The sequence below is a fragment of the Quercus lobata genome, unplaced genomic scaffold, assembly GCF_001633185.2.
Source record: "Quercus lobata isolate SW786 unplaced genomic scaffold, ValleyOak3.0 Primary Assembly Scq3eQI_7, whole genome shotgun sequence".
NCBI classification, from domain to species: Eukaryota; Viridiplantae; Streptophyta; class Magnoliopsida; order Fagales; family Fagaceae; genus Quercus; species Quercus lobata.
The window spans coordinates 54,698-61,656 of NW_022154749.1; the positions used below are offsets into that span (position 1 = coordinate 54,698).

At 33.1% G+C, this 6,959-nt stretch overlaps 1 pseudogene; it reads left to right on the forward strand.

The window, feature by feature from the left end:
* The first annotated feature begins 3,384 nt into the window (after positions 1-3,384).
* On the forward strand, positions 3,385-6,604 carry LOC115973222 (annotated as a pseudogene).
* Positions 6,605-6,959: the final 355 nt, after the last annotated feature.

Below are 6,959 nucleotides of genomic sequence, written 5' to 3' on the forward strand. Positions count from 1 at the left end.
TTGAAGTTAGAAAAACAAAAGTAATCAAAAAGTGAATTGAAGTTTGCAAAAATTTTATTTTTTTTCTTGTTTGGTAGTCAAAGAATGAGAAGTTAATAAATGGGTAACTATTCAATATTTATACTATTCACGTGTGAGGAGCTAATATTATCCCAAAATATTATATATGCCAAGGGATGGTATGCGGAAACTAGCAACCCCACAGCGAACATCCAAAACATGAACTACCCTGCAGAACGTAGATCAACTGTCTCACTGGTAGTCATACTTCTTAACCTGAATTTACCACAAAATTAAGTGAAGTTTAAATTGTGTTACTAAAAACAAGAAAACATTGAGCCTGACACAAAATTCAAAGTAATAAATACAAACACATATCATGACTCATGAGTCTTGTAATTCACTTTTTGACTGCAATAGAAAATTAAGAGAAGCGCGAGTAGGCTGCTTTTTATAATGTTTGTCACTTTGCTACAGACATACACCTCATGTAGTCCATATAAGCAAGTACATTTTTATTTGGATCACATGAGCAGACAATCTGAGCTCTTTTCATAAGAAATCTCAACTAACTAGTGTAGTTGAAGAGTGAGAATAATATTGTAGTTAAAGCTCTTATTCATTACTGTGTTGACAGACTTAAATTTTATAGGGTTAAAAAATGGTTAAAGAAGAATATATGTTATTTCTTTTTAAAAGGTAGCTATGTGATAACCAAGAAATTACTTCTATGCTTTGTTGTAATGGTGTACTTTTATCTCTTGTTTGTCAGTTCCTCATGCGGGATTTGGATTGGGCTTTGAAAGGCTTGTGCAATTTGCTACAGGAATAGAGAATATAAGAGACACAATCCCTTTCCCTCAGACGCCTGGTTCAGCTGAATTTTAATGGTGAAGTTGTGCATTTTTTTTTTTTTTGGTTCTCTTATTGTAGTCAACCACAGCATCATTTTTTTACCTGTCCTGCTCCTCATCTCCTTAAGTAAATTCAATTTGAATCACCTTCTCTGTTTAACACTTATGTGCATCAAAACTTCAAACTATATAGGAAGGCTACCAAAAACGAGAAAAGAAAAAAAGAAGGGGATTAATGGAGTTGGCCCCAATCGGTTGGGACCAATGCTTGGATTATCTTCTGGTCAGTGTTGCCTAATCTGAAAAATGTTGATAATTGTGAAGTGATCATATATTTATTTGGAAGTTATAAATAACAATTGTATTTTTGTATGACATTCATCTGAAACTCATTGAGTTCTTGTGTGTCATAATATCATTTCTTTGTTTTCAAATCTTTTGCATCATTGAATAATTACTTGAATGCTTCTTATTCTTTTCTTAGGATTTACTTTCAATTTGTATTGGATGCAGAAATGCATCAATTCTTTGAAAACAAGAGAATCGATCTCTTTGAAGGGGGCACCAAAGAATATAAATAATGCCTTGCTACATCTTTTTCACCAATGTGCTAATTTTCACTGATGTGTCTACTACTCTTGTCAGCCTTTCATGCTAAAATTAGAGTTAATTATGAGTTTATATTTTCATACAACCTTATGGCTCATGCATTTTTGTTGTAATGCTTGGATGATTAAGGATACCTGATAAACACACGTCTATTTGGTTGTGGATTTGTCAAAGAATTTTGTCTAATAGAAAATATTATAGTAGTTTCTGTATATAATGAAAAGATACCAGATTCATATACATCCCAGTGAAGTTGGTTTGGGTAGCTACTTTAGTGATTGAGTTTGATGTAATGCATATGACAGATGAAGTTACCGTGGATGGCTGCTGTCTGTTGGCGCAAGTAACTATTCAAAACCCTTAGAACTTGGCCAATTTGATGGCTTTAATCTTTGTGGACGCTATATTGATGATTTTATAATTTTTTATTTTTGAGAATTCTTTGTATGCAATGGAGTGAGTGCACAATAGCAATACCTGGAGCATTGAGGTGGAGACAGTAGGGTTCCGTTTGTTAAACAAGCAAGACATCAAAGAGACATAGAATGTGAGGAATCCAGTCAAGGAGATTTTTTTTTTTTTCTCTTCTTTTACCTGTGAGTTATCATCTTCTTCCTACCATTATATAATCTAGTTGTTTCCTTCCTTTTTTTTTTTTTTTCCCTGGACATTTACTAACATTTCTTTTTCTGTTAAACTTCTACCACTATACAAATGCATATTGAGATTTCTTATTTCTCTGTTAACGGTTTGTTGTAATTCTTGTTTTTCTTTTTCTCCAACAGTCCGACATATATAATAATGTTTTCTTTTTTCCTTACTGGCATTTGGGACTATGATTCATGTTGATTTACAAAAGGCACCTATCTCGGCTCCTTAGATGTTGATTTTGCTCTATGATTTGCACACTTACATGTAATTGAAGTTAGATAAAGAATAGTAATGAAAAAGTGAATTGATGTTTGCAAAACATTTTTTCTGTTTGGTAATCAAAGAATGAGAAGTGAATAAATATTACAATTTTTTAATGGTATTGTGTTATAATTTGTACAATGAATATGCCGTATTTAGCACACACCAACACTTCCTTTGGGTTTTCATCATATCATCTTTTGGTGCAAAGGACATGTGTTTGTATATCCCAGCGGATAGTATGCAGAAACTAGCAACCCCACAACCAGCATCCATAATGTGAACTACCCTGCAGACAGATCAACTGTCTCACTGGTAGACATATTTCTTAACCTGTCATGACATGTCATGACTCATGAGGCTTGTAATTCAGTAGAGTTTAAATGTTTGCGGTATATGGTTTTAACTCTTAATAGGCCTTGTTAAAAGGTGAGCTATTGCGTTTCGCTTATGTTTGTTGTATCAACTATAGATTCACTGTCACTCACAGTGAGACATTAAATCTTATACATAGATGTTATATATTATAATATAGGACAGAGGTTCTGGATCTACACCCCATTTAAGCTATTTCCAATTCCAATACCGAACATCCTTTAAAACTCAGTAAATAATATGCTTAAGGACTTATGCAGTGTTAAGATCTAGATATAATTAAAATTTGCCTATAACCTTGGGTGTTTAATGTCTTGCTAGCATCGTGTAAGTGTACACGTTTTTCACCCATGTGCTAGTTTTCGCTAATGTGTCTACTACTCTTGGCTGTCTTTCATGCTAAAATAAGAGTTAATTATGGGATTAAATAGTCATACAAACCTATGGCTCATGCATTTTTGTCGTAATTCTTGGATACCTGATAAAGACATTTCTATTTGGTTGTGGATTTGTCCTGGAATTTTGTCTAATAGAAATAGTTAAAATAGTCTGTATCAGCTGAAAAGATGCCCGCTTCATATGCCTCACAGTGAAGTTGGTTTGGGTAGCTACTTTAGTGGTTGTGTTTGATGTAATGTATGTTACAGATGAAGTTATCGTGGATGGCTGCTATTTGCTGGTGCAAGTAACTCTTTAAAACCCTAAGTACTTAGCCAAATTGATGGCTTTAATGATATTTTGATGATTTTATAGTTTTTTTAATTTTTCTTTTTGAGAATTCTTTTATGCAATTTAGCGAGTGCATAAACACACACATGATAAGTTAAGATAGAAATGATAATATGAAAAAACCACTCCCATTGACATCGTGAAATCAGTGTCACAGTAGTATTGTGTCTAAAGTATCTTTGTTAACATCTACCTTTTTTATGGTTCAGAAATTGTAAATTGCTGCTTCTAAAGTAACCAATTCATACCTTTAAGTTTAATCTGGAATCATGCCCTATGTTTGATATATTTCATATCAATATATGTTGTTTCAAGTACTTTATAGTTTTTATGTTAAATGTTTCTCAGTTATGAAGTATATTTAATGCTAAGGCAGTTGCTATATGCATGCTGCCATGACAAATCAACAGCTAACAGATAGTGGAAACCGGATGATGGACAAGACTGATCAAGCCATTGGAGGTCATAAAAGGTTGGATTATCTCTCATGATCATTTTGTGAGGAAATTAGTTTTATTTATTTTGGTGAGTTGAAAAGGGATAAGTTTCGTAGGCTATTTTGAAGTGTGATCATTATTTCCTCTCATTCTTCTCTATTTCCTTATAGAAGGTTACAGGTGGAATCGTATCTTGTATTTCTAAAACGTACTAGTTTTTTTTAGCTCTGCCTTGAACATCACTTGCACTAGTTTGCATCAAGACCTGAACAATTATGGAATGTTTATTTTGAAGTGTGATCATTATTTCCTTTCATTCTTCTCTATTTCCTTGTAGAAGGTTATAGGTGGAATTGTATCTTGTATGTCTAAAACTTACTAGTCTTTTTAGCTCTGCCTTGAGTATCACTTGCACTATTTTGTATCAAGACCTGAACATAAAAGTAGTTTTACTGTTCAAAAAAGTATGGAATCATCGCAAAAGAAAAATAAATTTAGTATCTCCTTGTTTGTGGTAGACTGTTCAAGACACCATCAACGTTGGAACAGAAACTGCAGCTGCACTCAAGGATCAGGTGTGTAATTTGTCAGCTTTTAAAAAATTGGATTTCACAGCAGTTTAATATTTCACATTGAATTAAAAACTCTGTCTCTCTCTGTCTCTCTCTCTCTCTCTCCCCTACTGTTTCTCTCTTGTTTCGTTTAATCTTTCAAAAAATTTCAATGGCATGGAAACTAAAGAAATCAATTATATTTATGTTTAGACTGAACAAATGAGTCAGGCTGTTAAGTGTTAATGAGCTGGACTATCCATTTCTCGATCAAGAAAGCTTCTCAACTTGTGAAGGAACTTGGTAGGCAGGTCAATCTCTGAAATTATCTTCCTCCTGTTCTTGTCATATATGGACTATTAGTTGTTAATTGTTTTACTTACCTCATTTATTTCTTTAGGTTGCAACTGATAGGTGTATTATGGCATTACTCTTCCTAATTATTGCCATTGGAGTCATAGCTATCATTATTGTAAAGGTAAGATAGCTTATCATCCATTTTCTTTGCCATTAACAAAATTTAATTTTCTAAATACTTGATTTTGCTTTTGCCATCTGATTACAAATTGGAACCAAATCCTTGACATCCCTTTATTATATAGATGTAGCTTCAAAATTATGAATACTAGGCCTTTTTCTTCTTCTTCTTCTTCTTTTGGCTGTGGAGTTTCTCCGGCCTATTGTTTTTAAATGTATATAACTGTATATGGTATTGCATAATCTTGTTTTATGCTTTAAGTGGACCTTTTATAAATAAGTTGATCTCAGATTGACCTTGTTTGGTTAACCCTTATTTGCTTAAAAGTTGCAGGAAGATACTTTTATAATGCCAAATGTTGTAGTTAAACATAGTTATTCTTAGTGATTTTTTGCTTACCTTAATAAAAAATAAAAGAATCTAATTCAGTATATCCTCTTTTTTTCTTTTTTCTTTTATTTTTATTTTTATTATTATTAAATAATAATAACTTCACTAAAAAAAGAAGACAAACACAAGTGCATGAGTGAGTAAAAGAGTTAATCTAATAGTTGTCACATTTTCATGTCCATTGGTAATGCGCTGATTGCAACTTGATGTCATCTTGAGGAGAAGCTCAATTCCCTTTCTTTTCTGAATAGATGGCTTTACCACCAAATAGATAGAGGGAAATAATAATTTGAATTTTTGTATATCATTTGAATAGTTTGATGGATTCTACAGACTTGGATCATAAAATTGGTGATCTTTTTTATTTGAAAACAGGTTATACTTACAGAGGAAGAAAAGGGAGGGGGGGGCGCAGGGGGGGGGGGGGGGAGGAGAAGTTGGAGCTTACAGATTCTTTTGGAACTTAACTACTTAAGTTGCATATAAGTTTGAGTTTGAGGATGAATCTTTTGGTTGTTTTCATAACTGCATTGTCCAGAAAATTTGTTTCACGGCCTCTTAGATCATTTAAGAACCTTTTACTGCTTCTATGTTATTCATTTCAACATGTCTTAAACCTTGTATAGTGAGAGGGTTTCTTAAGTCACCAAAAACATTCCATGTTTTGCAAGTCTCATGTGACTGTCAAAAGCCATTAATAACTTGAGAAACTGCTGGCTTTATAAGAGTGCATTGCCCATTTCTTTCCATTTGGTTAAATGATTTTGTTTATTTTTTTTATTTCAGCTCGTGAACCCAAACAACAAGGACATCCGGGATATTCCAGGATTAGCCCCACCAGCAATGGGTTGGAAATTGGTTTGGAGTGCTAGTTAAAAATTTAGAAAAGGATCATCTAATGAGATTGCAATGATGATTTTCCATCTCATGGATGGAACATCAGCTTAGTTCGTGATGATGCTGGTGACACCTGTTTTATAGAGCTGGTCTAAACTCTAGTTGAGTATGGATTTCTTTCTAGTAATTTTTCTGCAGATTGGTCAAACTTTCCCGAATGTTAGTCTCTCAAACTACTGCTGGGATTCATTAGCTCCAATTGGAAGTGGTCTTGTGTGATTATTTCTTCCCTGACTGAAAAATCATTCCTATTTGAGGGAAACTGAAAAATGTGTAGATTGTGTTGTTTAACACCATGATTTGCTACACTTATAAAATATTTGATCTGCACTTCATAATATATTTATGGAAATTTTTGTTATTCACTGTTTATTTGCAATATCTTATGTACTATTATTATTATTATTATTTTTTAATTTGATAAGTATAAGTTATAACAACAGGGGAGGAATTCAAACCCCAGTTCTCTTCATAAAGGAGAGTAGATAACATTACTGTCTTACAAGGCATATCTTATGCCCTATTGATTCCCTAATGTTCTATATTGTCTTCTTCATCTATATGTATCCACAGGTTGGTGGAAAGTCCCCAAAAAAAAAAAAAATTTTAAAAACTTTGCAGAAAGATGAACGTATGATAAGTCCCTCTCTCTCTCTCTCTCTCTTAACACAAGTGAATATGAGCACACCCAACATTGGAAAACATGCTGGTCAAACATGTTGGACAT